The sequence below is a fragment of the Orycteropus afer genome, unplaced genomic scaffold (assembly GCF_000298275.1).
Source record: "Orycteropus afer afer isolate SDZICR_OR568_19922 unplaced genomic scaffold, OryAfe1.0 scaffold00071, whole genome shotgun sequence".
Lineage (NCBI taxonomy): Eukaryota > Metazoa > Chordata > Mammalia > Tubulidentata > Orycteropodidae > Orycteropus > Orycteropus afer.
Window position 1 is genome coordinate 10,676,312 of NW_006921658.1, and position 15,083 is coordinate 10,691,394.

The window sequence follows — 15,083 nt, forward strand, 5'->3', positions numbered from 1 at the left end:
CATCAACTGAGGAATGGATAACCAAACTATGGTACATACACACAATGGAATATTTGGAATATTATGCAATGCTAAAGAATAACATAGAATCTGCAAAACATCACATAACATGGATGAACTTGGAGGACATTGTGCTGAGTGAAATAAGTCAATCACAGAAGGACAAATATTATATTCATTCATTATTGTAAAAAGTCAAGGAAAGGGTTATGTATGGAAGGGAACTTTCTTTGTTGGTTACCAGGAGTGGGAGGAGAGGAGAGGGTACACTGCTAGATAGGTTGAGACAAGTATTGATTTGGGTGAAGGGAAGGGCACTGTACCAAATGTGAATGATCAATATGATGGCTTTGAGGAAGAGGAAGACATACAGAGGTACATGGGAAGTACAGACAACAAAGATGAACCCTTTTGCATATACAGTACTGTGTTTTCAGTGATGGCAAGCATTGATCTATGGGTGGATAGATGGGTGTACAGGCTGAATGATCAGGCATGTCTAGGCAGGGGGAAGTATGCCCATGACCATGTACAGAGTTAGCAGACAATGTTTCTACATGCATATTTGTATATAAAAAAGGTCCAGGTATATAGTAGAGCTGACAAGGGACAAGGTTGTGGTGGCTCCTTGGCTACAGCCAGCTACCCTGAGGGAGTGAATAGTTGGACCTATGGGCTCAGGACCATGGTCACAGGGGACATCAAGCTTAATGGGCATAACATACTATACAAAAACATTGCTCCATATCCTACTTTGCTGAGTAGTTACTGGGATCTTAAAAGCTTGCTAGTGGCCATCTAGATGCAACGATGGGTCTCTCTCCATCCAGAGCAAAGAAGAATGAAGAAAACCAAAGGCACATACATGGAAACAATTAGCTCACAGGACTGATACACCATGTGATCCTTAGCCTATATGACCATGAGACCAAAAGAACTAGATGGTTCCAAGCTACCATTGTCAACCACTTGGAGGAGGATCAGTGCAAGAGATCCTGGATAGAGTGGGAGAACAATGTGGAACAAAAGTCAAAATCATTAAAAAAAAAAAAGACCAATTGTGCTGGTCTGATGGAGCCTGGTGAAACTCCTAAAACTATGCCCCCTAGCTGCCCTTCGGGTCTGGAACGAACCCACTCCTGTGGCTTCCAGCCAAACAAGAGACAGGGATATAGGGTGAACATTTTCATCAGGTAGATACACTACTTGGAGCAATCAATCATGGGAGAACAGAAGGCCAGTGTTTGCACAGGGAGTCAGTTCAGGAGCCAGAGTGCATAGGAGGTAAGGACACAGGGAAGAAGTAACTATGGGGAGGAAGTGGGAAGAGAGTTGTTACATTGTGGGGAATTGCAATCAATGTCATGAGACAAAATATGTATGAACTGCTGTATGGAAAATGAATTTGCTCTGTAAACTTGCACCCAAATCACAATAAAATTTAAAACAAAAAAAGGAATTTAAGTTTAAATTAAAAAAAGAGATGAAAATGAAAGCCCACTTCATAGGAAAATTGTGAAAATTAAGTGAGATGAATTATGTGATACTACCTGGCAACTAAATTCTTTTCTTTTGGCTTTCCTTTCTATGGTTTGAAAACTATTTAAAGCCTTTATTTCATCAGTAATTGATTCTTTTACCTAAAATCTAAAAAGAGACTGTTTCTATGATAAATTCTTGAAATACTATGTGTTCATTAAACATTTTTTTCTAATATTTGTCCCTCTCTTTTCTCACCATTCAATCCTGCCTTCCTCTTACAATTCCTTGTTCTCACATTCCTTAAATTTACAATTTGTGGCAAATCCCAGGGTAAGAGCTTTATTATGGCATCGGTCAGAGAATGACTCTTTCAAACACTTTCTACAGAAAAGAGTAGAATCCTAGCAGTATGCATCCTGCCACCGTCTGATAGATACTCTTTCTCTGAATTAAAAAAAAAAAAATGTGTATCCATATATATGGGTCTTTTGGTATTCTATGCAAATGATCTTAGACTATAAGTTGGAAACACATTTAGTTGCCTCCTTAAGCGAAGATGTCTTTTCAATGTCAGAATTCTTGAAAGTCCTTGAATAAAAACTCACTTCCCTCTAGATGTATTTTTAATATTTGTATTTTAATAATGTATTTGATGTATTTTTAATATTTCTATTTTTCTTTTATTGTTTCATAGCAATGTATTCTAATTTTGTTTGTAGTTGGTAACAAAAAGGAACCAAGGGAAGAAATTAGTAAGGGTCTATTGAAAGAGTTAAATAATTTCCCTACAGCTTTCCTAAGCGGAACTGATAGTCTTAGTCTGACTTAGAGAGCTGGAATAGAAAGGCTGCCAACATCTGTTTCGGTCAGAGACAGATAAAAGAGACTAATTCATAGCGGGAATAAGCAATGTATGGCATTCTATACTCCATTACCCTTGTCACAAAAAAACACGCATGATGTAGATAGACAGATAAATTTCCACCTAAAGTTTTCCACAGTGGAAGTAAAAGAAAGGTAAAAGAATCAAAAGTGTAATTATTGATTTATTTAAGTAGAACGAAGCCAGGAAGCACAGTACACTACTGTCACCATTCTCACATCATCAGGGTTGGGACTCAGCCATTTGACAGAATTTTTCTCAAGGTGAAAAATAACGGAAGTGAAAGTAGCCTTTTAAATTCCTCTAGAAACATGTGTTAGGGCTGACATAAACAACTAAAATGCAGGAATAATGTTAAATCTTCATTTTACCTATTAGTTTCAATCTTCTCTCCATTAACACTAATTCAAGATCTGCTAACGTATAGCCAAATAAACTTAGTCTGAGACCCTTTCCCATCACTATAGGTAAAGATCCTAACAGGTAAGCAAGAGAAGCAGCTAGCTCTCTGAATAATTAATATAATTAATAAAAAGAGTAAACCACAGAGAAGTAATCAGGACATGGCTATAGCAAGAACTTAACATTAAGAAAAAAAAAGTTTTGTTTTTGGCAGGGATGGAGTTGGGGAGATATTTGTGTTTCTTTGGATGCTTGGTTGGTTGGTTGGTTATTGTGGAGATTGTCTGTTCCCATTCTTAACCAAGAATACACAAAACCCCTCAACATTCAGGATTACCAATAAACTCGTTTGGCTTTGAATGACTTAAGACACAGTAGCTCAGCTTAAAATTTCTACTTATTTTTGACCTTAATGTTTACATTATTGAAACTGTCATTTTACTGAACAGTGTTGTCTCTCTGATCTTCACAGAAAAGAGTTTTATGATATCTTTTGACCATAAGCAAGAAAAGCTTGCATGAAAGCAGTCAGCAATGGTGTGGCAGGTAAACTACCTGCCACAATTTTGACACACAACCTAGGACACCTGGAAGTGGGGGGACAGGTGCTCTTGTTCCTCTGAGGTTTGAATTCTCTTTTCCTACTCAGAAGCTAAGCACAAGCTCTTCATGACTAATGCTACTTTTTGCTCTTGTTTCCTTCTTTGTCATCTTTCTTACCTTCCCTTTCTCTATTCAACCAGTTGCAATTGAGTCAATTCTGACTTACGGTAACCCCATGTATGTCAGAGTGCCACTGTGCTCTGCAGGGTTTTCAATGGCTGATTGTTCAATAATAGATCGTCAGGCCTGTCTTCCAAGGTACCTCTGGAAAGACTCAAACCTCTAGCCTTTCAGGTAGTAGCCAAGTACATTAAATGCTTGCACACCCAAGGACTCACCTTTCTCTTTTATTGCCTTGAAAACTGGTGATAGTCTGGGTGGAGAATATGTCTTACACCTGACTGATGGAATGCAAGCTCACTAGGGACTGAGACGGTACTTTGAAGACATAGGGTTGGTGCTCAAAAAGACACTTTTAATTAAATAGAATAACCATGACATTCCCAAGATGCCATATTAAGGAGCTAGCTATGTCCAAGGAAAAGCAGCTCATGCCAGGAGTCCATCTCTCCGGCCTTCCCTAGTCCACTCCCATAGGGAGGATCAGACTGATTTGGCATATTGTTTCTTATGTTTCAAAATCTGAAAACATTTGTTTATGAGCAACTGTCCTGTTAAATAACAACTGTAGTCTTTGAATCTCAGAACATGGTACAAATGTTTTATGTTTCTGCATTCTTTAAACATCTTAGAGTCTTAATTAACCAGGCCCAAAGAAATAGAATACCACTACCCCCACCAACAGATATGTGAAACTTTTTGGGGCTTCACTTTTATGAGAAAGATTTAAACTTTAAGTGTCTCATGGAGATCACAGATATAATCAATAAAAATGTCTCCAGGGTACACCTAAGATAATATACATTCAGGCAAGCAAATAATACTGAAGGTATAATGATTGTTCATGTTCAGATTCTCAGTCCCGAAGAAGTACAGAGCCAGGGCAATAGGAAAAGTATTGTTATGCTCTGCTCTTACTAAAGCAAGTAAAACTGCTAGTGCCCTTCAGAAAGATTCTCAACAAGAAAGAATACTCTTTTTTCTTTGCATTCCAGTTAATTGAATTTCTTTTTTCATCTGCCAAAGAATGTTAGTGTTCTGGTCCTTCTAAGAAATCTGGGAGTAGAAGCCTGGAATTACTTAAAATTTATGCCTACTGCCATACAGAATTTGAGGCCTGGGATTCAAGGGATATATATGACCAATATGCCAGACTTTGTCCTTGACCTTTTCACCAATGATGTGTGCTTCATTTCCTCTATCAGCAAAACAAAAGACAAAGAATCAGATTATGACTGAGCTAGAAGTGACATTCACTTCTGGAAACTATAGATTATTTGAGAGAAAACCAAGGCCCAGAAAAGTGACATAAATTGTCCATGCTATTAGGACTTATCAGTAGCAGAACTGGGACTAGAACCAGGTCCCTTGACTTCAAATCCCAACCATTGGCCAAGACAGCTGCCCCTCTGTGCAGATGTTGTTAGGAGGCTGCTGCTATGAGAGTAAAATAATTTTGTGAAAAATGTGAACACTTGAACATCACATGGAGGTACAAAATATTAAGCCCAATTTTCCTCCAGACAGATATCCTGCCCTGATACTTAGATTAACCCAAGGGACATCTCAAATTAACCTCAAGCTAACATCTCAGCCACATAACATCTTAGCCACAATGTGACCACAGACTTATTCCTCCTTTCCCTGCTACTGTCCCTGGAGTTGAGTCCCTGAGTGGTACAAATGGTTAATAGGCTCAGCTACTAAACAAAAGTTTGGAAGTTCAAGTTCACCCCAAGGCATCTCAGAAGAAAAGCCTGGTGATTTACTCCTGGGGAAAAAAAAAGCACCCATTAAAAACCCTATGGAGCACAGCTCTTTTCTGATACACATGGGGTCACCATGAATAGAGATTAACTTGATGGCAATGCTTTTGCTTTTGGTTTTTGTCCCTGGGGTCACTATGGCTGACAAAGCCACTGAACAAATGGAACACAAGTTACCCCTACCAGCCTGGGCTACCAGACTGCCTTCCCTGGGTGATAGTGGAAGGAGCAGAAAAATGGTAGCATTAATAGCTCCCATCCCATTAAGCTAGAGGAGGGGGTTGCATAGGTCGTCAAGCAAAAGAGAGCCTAAATTAGGTATTGGGAGATAAACTATGGCTCCATGGGTTCAGGTTACTGGAAAACAAGACCATCCCAAGAAGACAATTTGGGTAAATAGCTGGAATGGTTTTATCATATGAAACTTTTTGGTGACTCAGTTGCATGTTTGAGGCCTGGGGGCAGATGAATATAAAGAGTTCCTGCTTCTTCTCCTCTTCCAGGTCATTTTGTGGGAGTTCCAAGACAGAGCACAGTAGGCCAAGTACCTCATTTGTGCCATAGCTCCTCCTTTAGTACCTAACACAGGAGGGACTGTAGTTTTGAGAAAACAAGAGACAAATTTCAAGCAGGAGTTTAAAAAAAAAAAAGCTCACTCCCATTGAGTTGATTCCAACTCTCATAGTGACCCCATTGGGTTTCTAAGACTGTAAATCTTTCCAGGAGCAGACTGTCTCATCTTTCTTCCCCAGAAGTGCTAGTGGGTTCAAGCCACCAACTTGTTGGTTAGCAGTCAAATGCCTTAACCACTGCACCATGAGAGTTCTTTAAGCAGGAGTAGGAAACTCAAATAAATAAATATGTACCTAAGTTTGTTATAAAGTTTACTCACATAAAGATGTGTAGCATATAATTTATAAATATAATAAAATATTTTAAACTCTGCATTATAAGTTCCATATAGCCAATTGATTCACACAGAATTCTTTCTTCGATTTTTTATCTTACTTGTAGATCCTTAGTTAACCTATTATTGTTGTTGCTATTAGGTACCATCCAGTCAGTTTCAACTCATGGCAACCCCATGTACAACAGAATGAAACACTGTCTGGTCTTGAGCACCCTTACAGTCATTGCTATGCTTGAGCCCATTGTTGTAATCACTGTGTCAGTCCATCTCATTGAGGGTCTTTCTTTTTTGGGCTGACCTTTTACTTTACTGAGCATGATATCCTTTTCTAGGAACTGTCCCTCCTGATAACATGACCAAAATATGAGAGAGGAAGTCTGGTCATTCTTGCTTCTAAAGAGCATTCTGGCTGTACTTTTTCTAAGAAAGATTTGTTCTTGCTTCTCGTACTCTGTGATAGATTCAATATTCTTCACCAACACCATAATTCAAAGGCATCAATTTATCTGCAGTCTTTCTTATTCACTGCCCAGCTTCCACAAGCATATGAGGCAATTGTGGATCAGGCTCACCTTAGTCTTCAGAGTGACATCTTTTCTTTTGAACATTTTGAAGAGGTCTTTTGCAGCAGATTTGCCCAATACAATACATCATTTGATTTATTGACTGCTTCCATGGTCATTGATTGTGGATCCAAGTAAAATGAAATCTATGACAACTTCAATCTTTTCTCCATTTATAATGATGTTGCTAATTGGTCCAGTTGTGAGGATTTTTGTTTTCTTTATGTTGTGTTATAATCCATACTGAAGACTGTAGTCTTTGACTTCATCAGTGAGTGCTTCAAATCCTTTTCACTTTCAGCCAGCAAGGTTGTGTCATCTACATATCATAGGTTGTTAATGAGTCTTCCTCCAATCCTGATGTCATGTTGTTCTTCATGTAGTACCACTTCTTAGATTACTTGCTCAGTATATACTTTGAATAAGAATGGTGGCACACACCTTTCCTGATTTAAAACCATGCGGTATTCCCTTGCTCTATTTGAATAATTGTCTCTTGGTCTATGTACAGGTTCCTCATGAGCACAAGTAAGTGTTCTGGATTTCCCATTGTTTGCAATGTTACCTAATTTTTTATGATTCACACAGTCAAATGTCTTTGCACAGTCAATGAAACACAAGTAAATATGTTTCTAGTATTCTTTGCTTTCATCAAGATCCATCTGACATCAGCAGTTATATCCTTCACTCCACATCCTCTTCTGAGTCTGGCTTGAGTTTCTGGCAGTTACCTGTCTATGAATTGCTGCAACAATTTTTAAATTATTGTCAGCATAATTCTACTCGTGTGTGATATTAATGATATTGCTCAATATGTTTCACATTCTGCTGGATCACATTTCTTTGCAATGGGCATAAATATGGATCTCTTGCAATTGGTTGGCTAGATGGCTATCATCTCTTGGCATAAATGAGTGAGTACTTCCAGAGTTGCATCCACTTGTTTAGACTTTTCAATTGGTTTTGCATTAATTCCTGGAGATCTGTTGTTCACCAATGCCTTCAGTACAGCTTGGAATTCTTCCTTTCATATCATCAGTTCTTGATCATATGTTACCTCCTGAAATGGTTGAAGGTTGACTAATTCTTTTTAGTATGGTGATTCTGTGAATTCCTTCCATCTTCTTTTGATGCTTCTTCCATTGTTCAATATTTTGCCCATAGAATCCTTCAACATTACAACTCAAGGCTTGAATTTTTTCTTCAGTTCTTTCAGCTTGACAAATGCTGAGCACGTCCTTTTTTAATTTTCTAACTCCAGATTTTTGCCCATTCCATTATAACACTTTGCTTTGTCTTCTTGAACCATCCTTTAAAATATTCTGTTCAGCTCTTTTACTTCATTCTTTTTTCCAGCTCTTTTATTCCATTCACTCTAGCTACTTTTCATTCAATAGCAAGTTTCAGAGTCTCTTCTGATATCCATTTTGGTCTTTTCTTCCTTTCCAGTCTTTTTATGACTTTTTTGCTTTCTTCATGTATGATGTTCTTGATGTCATCCCACAACTTGTGTTCAATGCTCAAATCTATTATTCATATGTCTCTTAATTCAGTTGGGATATACTCAAGATCATATTTTGGCTCTTGTGGACTTGTTTTAATTTTCTTCAGCTTCAAATTATACTTGCATATGAGCAATTGATGTTCTCTTCCACAATTGTTTCCTGACTTTGTTCTGAATTATGATATTGAACTTCTCTATCATCTCTTTTCACAGATGTAGTCAATTTGATTTCCATGCATTCTACTTTATGCAGTCCATGTGTATAGTTGCCATTTATGTTGTTGAAAAAAGGTATTTGCAATGAATTAATCTTTGGTCTAGCAAAATTCTATCATGAGATCTCCAGCATTATTTCTATCATTGGGGCTATATATTCCAACTACCGATGCTTCTTCTTTGTTTCCAACATTCACATTCCAGTCACTAGTAATTATCTATGCATCTTCATTTCCTGTTTGGTCAATTTCAGACTGCAGAAGTTGGTGAAATTCTTCAATTTCTTCATCTTTGGCTTTAGTGGTTGGTGTGTAAGTTTGAATAACAGTAGTATTGAATAGTCTTCCTTGTAGACATATGGATATTACCCTATCACTGACAGCATTGTACTTCAAGATAGATCTTGATTTTTTTTTTATGATGACTGTGTCACCATTGCCCTTCAATTTGTCATTCCCAGCTTTCTAGACCACATGACTGTCTGATTAAAAATGGCCAATACCAGTCCATTTCAGTTCACTAATGCTTAGGTTATCTATCTTTATGTGTTCCATTTCATTTTTGACAACTTCCAATCTCCCTAGATTCATACTTTCTACATCCCACATTCTGGTTATGGATGTTTGCAGTTATTTCTTCCCATTTTGAGTTGTCCTGCATCAGCAAATGAAGGTCCCAAAAGCTTTACACCATCCACATCATTAAGGGCAACTCTACTTTGAGGCATTTGACTGCTAATCAGAAGGCTGGCAGTTCAAACCCACCAGACATTCCTCAGAAGGATGATTGGGCAATCTACTTCCATAGAGATACCACCTTGGACACCAAGGAGGGGTCACTATGAGTCGCAATCGACTCAGTGGCAGTGAGTTTGCTTATTTGGTTCTACTTTGAGGCAGGTCTTCCCCAGTCATATTTTGAGTGACTTCCAACCTGAAGGTCTCATTTCTGGCCTTGTACCACACAATGTTTCACTGCTGTTCATAAGGTTTTCAGGGACCAATTTTTCCAAAGTAGACTGCCATGTGCTTCTTCCTAGCCTGTCTTAATCCGGAAGGTCCACTGAAACCTGTGCTCCATGAGTGACCTTGCTGGTGTTTTAAATACTGGTGGCATAGCTTCCAGTATTGCAACAACAAGCAAGCCACTACAGTATGACAAATTGACAGATGAGTGGAAGAGTCAACCTATGATTTGGAATTAATAAATGAGGGTAATTCCCTACAGATGTTTGTTAATATTTTCATTTATGTTAAAGAGTAAGAAACAACAAAGACATGTTAGAATGCAATTATTTGTCAATGGCATGAGCAATTTCTTTCTTTACTACAATCATGTAACAGTTTTTGAGTACTGGAAGAATATTTGCTCAATTTTTAATGTATTCACAATGTAATGATTACAGACATACCATACTCTTAAGCTTATACCAGTTGCCTCCAAGTCAATTCTGAATTATGGTGACCTCAAGAGGATTGGAGTAAAACTGTGTTCCATAAGTCTTTTCAGTGGTGGATTTTTTGGAATTAGATTACCAGGACTTTCTTCAGAGGTACTTCTGGGTGGGCTAAAATATCCAACCTGTGGTTAACAGCCAAGCATGTTAACCACTTGCACCAGCCAAAGACTCCACTTTTAAGTATTATCTGATTATTACCATTTTCTCTCGCTTTCTTAAATCTGGATAATAACAAAACATTCAAGCCCTGATTTGTAGCCAATTTCTGTGATGTAAAAACTCCCATCATGCCAATTTCAAGCTACTGGTAACATGAGATGGTGAAGAAAGTACACAAAAGAGCACTACCGTATGACTGGCTACCACTATCAACCACTCAGAAAGGGAACAGTAAAGGAAATCCTAGATAGAGTGGAGAACAATGTGAAACAAAACTCAAAATTGTAAAAAAGACCAGGCTTACTGGTCTGATGGAGCCTGGAAAGACCCCTGAGACTATGGCCCTAATTAACCTTCAGGCCTGGAATTGAACTCACTCCTATGGCTTCCATCCAAACAACAGACAGGCATATGGAGTGAACATTTACACCAGGTAGGTACACTGCTTAGAAAGATCAATTATGGAAAAACAGAAGGGCAGTATTTGCACAGCAAGTTACCTCAGGGGCAAGAATGCATAAGAAAGAAGGACACAGAGAAGAGATAACTACAGTGAGGAAGTGGGAAAAGAGCTGTTATATTGTAGGACTTACAATCAATGTCATAAAACAAAATGTGTATGAACTGATGTATGAAAAATGAACTGTAAACTGTCAACCAAATCACAATTAACATTAGAAGAAACAAGAGCACCACCATAGAAATAAAATCGATATAAATTACCTCAAGAGTATGGATAATAATAAAATGTAGTAAAATCATTATGAAGTGATGAGCCTTGAGTATTTATTACTACTGTTTTAAATATCATTTATATAATTATAAATTTATATAATTTAATTTAAAAATTAAGTGACCATAAATTGTTCATATGCAAGTTCAAATTGAAGCTGAAGAAAATGAAAATAACTCCATGAGAGCCAAAGTTTACACCACCTGAATTTACAAACCATCTCAAGAACAGATTTGATGCATTGAACACTAATGACCAAAGACCAAATGAGTATAGGATGACATTAAGGACATCATACATGAAGAAACAAAAAGGCCATTAAAAAGACAGGAAAGAAAAGACCAAAATGAATGTCAGAAGAGACTGAAACTTGCTCTTGAACATGGAGTAGCTAAAGTGAAAGGAAGAAATGATAAAGTAAAAAAGCTGAACAAAAGATTTCAACAGGCAGCTCAAAAAGACAAACTAAAGTATTATAATGAAATGTGTAAACACCTGGAGTTAGAAAAACAAAAGGGAAGAACACACTCAGCATTTCTCTAGCTGAAAGAACTGAAGAAAAAAATCCAAGCTTTGAGTTGCAACGCTAAAGGATTCTACTGGCAAAATATTGAACAACACAGAAAGCATCAAAAGAAGATGAAAGGAATACACAAAATCACTCTACCAAAAAGAATTAGTTAATGTTCAACCACTTCAGGAAGTAAAATGTGATCAAGTATCCAGGGTATTGAAAGAAGACCTAAGGCACTGACAAAATAAACAATGCTCCAGGAATTGATGAAATGCCCATTGAGATGTTGCAAACAAACTGATGCAATGCTGGAAGCACTCACTCTTTGATGCCAAGAAATTTGGAAGACAGTTACCTGGCCAATAGAATTGAAGAGATCCATATACAGGCTTATTCCAAAGAAAGGTGATCCAATGAAATGTGGAAATTATCCAACAAAATCACTATAGCACACAAGTAAAATTTTGCTGAAGATAATTCAAAAACGGTCACAACAGTACATCGACAGAGAAGTGCCAGAAATTCAAGCTAGATTCAAAAGAGACTGTTGAATGAGGGATATCATTGTTGATGTCAGGTGGATCTCCATGAAAGCAGAGAATACTAGAAAGATGTTTACCTGTGTTTTATTGGCTGTACAAAGGCATTTGACTATGTGGACCATAACAAATTACAGATGACATTGCAAAGAATGGGAATTCCAGGACATTTGTGTTCATACAGAACCTGCACATAGACCAAGAAGCAGTCATTTGAGCAGAACAAGGGGATACTACATGGTTTAAAATTGGAAAAGATGTGCATTAAGGTTGTATATTTTCATAATACTTATTCAATCTGCACGTTGAGCAAATACTCTGAGAAGCGGGACTATGTAAATAAGACCATGGCATCAGGATTGGAGGAAGATTCTTTAACAACCTGCAATATGCAGATGACACAACTTTTCTTGCTGAATGCGAGAAACACTTGAAGCACTTACTGATGAAGATCAAAAACTACAGCCTTCAGTATGGATTACATCTCAACATAAAGAAAACAAAACTCCTCACAAATGGACCAATAAGCAACATCATGACACATGGAGAAAAGATTGAAGTTGTCAAGGATTTTTTTTTACAATCATTGCCCATGGAAGCAGCAGTTAAGAAATCAAGTGACATGTTGCATTGGGCAAATCTGCTGCAAAAGATCTCTTTAAAGTGTGAAAGAGCAAAAATGTCACCTTGAGGACTAACCATCCCATGCATGCAAAAGCTGGACAATGAATAAAGTAGAATGTGAAGAATTGATGCCTTTGAATTATGGTATTGGTGAAAAATATTGAATATACCATGGACTGCCAGAAGAATGAACAAATCTGTCTTAGAAGTACAACGATAATGATCCTTAGAAGTGAGGATGGCGAGACTTTGTCTCATGTACTTTGACCATGTTATCAGGTGGAACCAGTCCTTGGAGAAAGACATTACTCTAGGTATACCAGGTAAAGTCAGTGAAAAAAAGAGTAAGATCGTCAACAAGATGAACTGACAGAATGGCTGCAACAATGGCCCAAACATAGCAACAATAAGGATGGCACAAGACTGGGCAGTGTTTTATTCTGTTGCATATAGGGTTGTTATGACTAGGGACTAGCTCAAAAGCACCTAACAAAAATAACAATTTTTAATAACATCTATGTTGAACAACTGGCTCACAAGATTCCTGAAATTTTAACAATCAGCTCCCATGAGCTGATATGACCCTGCTTTCATGCTCCACTGAAGGAGAAAATATATTCTTTTGAAAACAGTATCAGGAAAAAGATTAATATTTCATAAGACACATATTCCTATTAAGTTATAAAGCCATTTATTTTAAAAGCATATTTTCAAAAACCTTGTTCAGGCAGGAGATGTAGCATTTCTGTCCAAGTGTGTGTGGGGTTAGAGTCCTCCAGCTTCCCCCACAGCCTCTAACCACCACCACCACCACTCCCACAGACATACACTGCACAGAAGGGGTTTATTGAACACACCTCCTGAGAGCTTCACTCTGGCCTATCCAAAATAACTCTTTCTTGAGCCAATATTTTAGTGTAATTTATTCCAAACCTTTGATGGGGAAGCTTGTACTCTTGAGGCTGTTCAGATGTGCAGCCAGTGGGGAGCTCCTGAGCCATATTGGCTTCTACAGCGACAGACAATGTGGCCAACCCTGACACCCAGAGACACCATGTGGATTTATAACATTTCTTGAGGGATAGCAGATCCATAGTCTATAAATGAATTCATTATGCTTATCCACGTACATGTTTTTCATCTGTGACAGGTATTTTATGGATTGGAAACTTCCTTTAAATGTTACGTAATCTTCTTTTTAATAAATAATGTGAATATTCAATACAATTGAAACAAGAAAGACTCCCTTTGTTTGGCATAATTGATTCAAAAATAAAAGGACTCATCGCAGACTGGAAGTTGATTATCGAAAAGATCAAAATATTGGAATGTATCTAAAACCAAAGTCACTGCTGTCGAGTCAGATCTGACTCATAGTGACCCCTCCCTGGGTTTCCAAGGCAGTATCACTATGGAAATAGATTTCCCAATCTTCCTTCCAAGGAATGGCTGGTGGGTTTGAACCACCAGCCTTCTGGTTAGCAGTCAAATGCCTTAGGCAATATGCCACCAGAGCTCCTATCATATGTCTATCATAATTTAATAGTTAATGAAAGAAGCATAAGCAATGTAAGATGTTTTGTCTTTTTATAGGATCATCTTGAGCTTCTCAGACATAAAAGTTTAAAGATATGTATTATTTGGCACCTCAAAAGAAAGGACTGTTGGTCTACTTCTGAAAAGCCAGCCATTGAAAACCTGATGAAGCACAATTCTTCTTTGATATACATGGAGTCACTATGAGTCAGAATCAACTCAACAGCAACTGGTTTTCCACCACTCATCTGTCAGTTTGTTGTACTGTGGAGGCTTACATTTTTCTGTGATGCCAGAAGCTATGCAACCAGCATTTCAAATACCAGCAGGATCACCCATGTCCACCCATGGTAGATAGATGTCAGTAGAGCTTCCAGACTAAGAAAAATTAATAAGAAAGTCCTGGCAATCTACTCCTAAAAGTTAGCCAAAGAAAACCTTATGGGTCACAATAGAACATTTTCTGACTCACTTGCTTTGGACATGTCATCAGGATGGATACATTTTTGGAGGAAGAGATCATGTTTGGTGAAGTAGAGGGACATTGACAAGGGAGCAAGGGAGACCCTCAGTGAGATAGATTGGCATGGTAGTCTCAATAATAGACTCAAACATGCCAGCAATCATGAGGATGATGCATGACTGGGCAATATTTCACTCCATTGTACATAAGGTCCCCATGACTCAGAATTGTCTTGATAGCAGCTATCTATCTATTTATCCTTTGGTCCAATTACTAATGTGGCTTAACAAAAAGCAAAGCCAGGATGAATCAATTAAAAAATATTAAGCTTCAAAATAGTTACAAAATAACTTGTATTACTCTGCAGTACAATAAATAACTGAATTGAACATTGTCTTGGTTCTCTAGTGCTGCTAAAACGGAAAAATCAAAACTGGATGGCTTTAACAAATAGAAATTTATTCTCTTACAGTTTAGGAGGCTAGAAGTCCAAATTCAGAGTGCCTACTCTAGGGACTAGGCTTCAGCCCTGCCTCTTATTCCAAGCTCACTGGAGTTGGAGGCATCTCCTAACTCAGGCAGCTACTGGCTGCTGAGGCTGACAAAC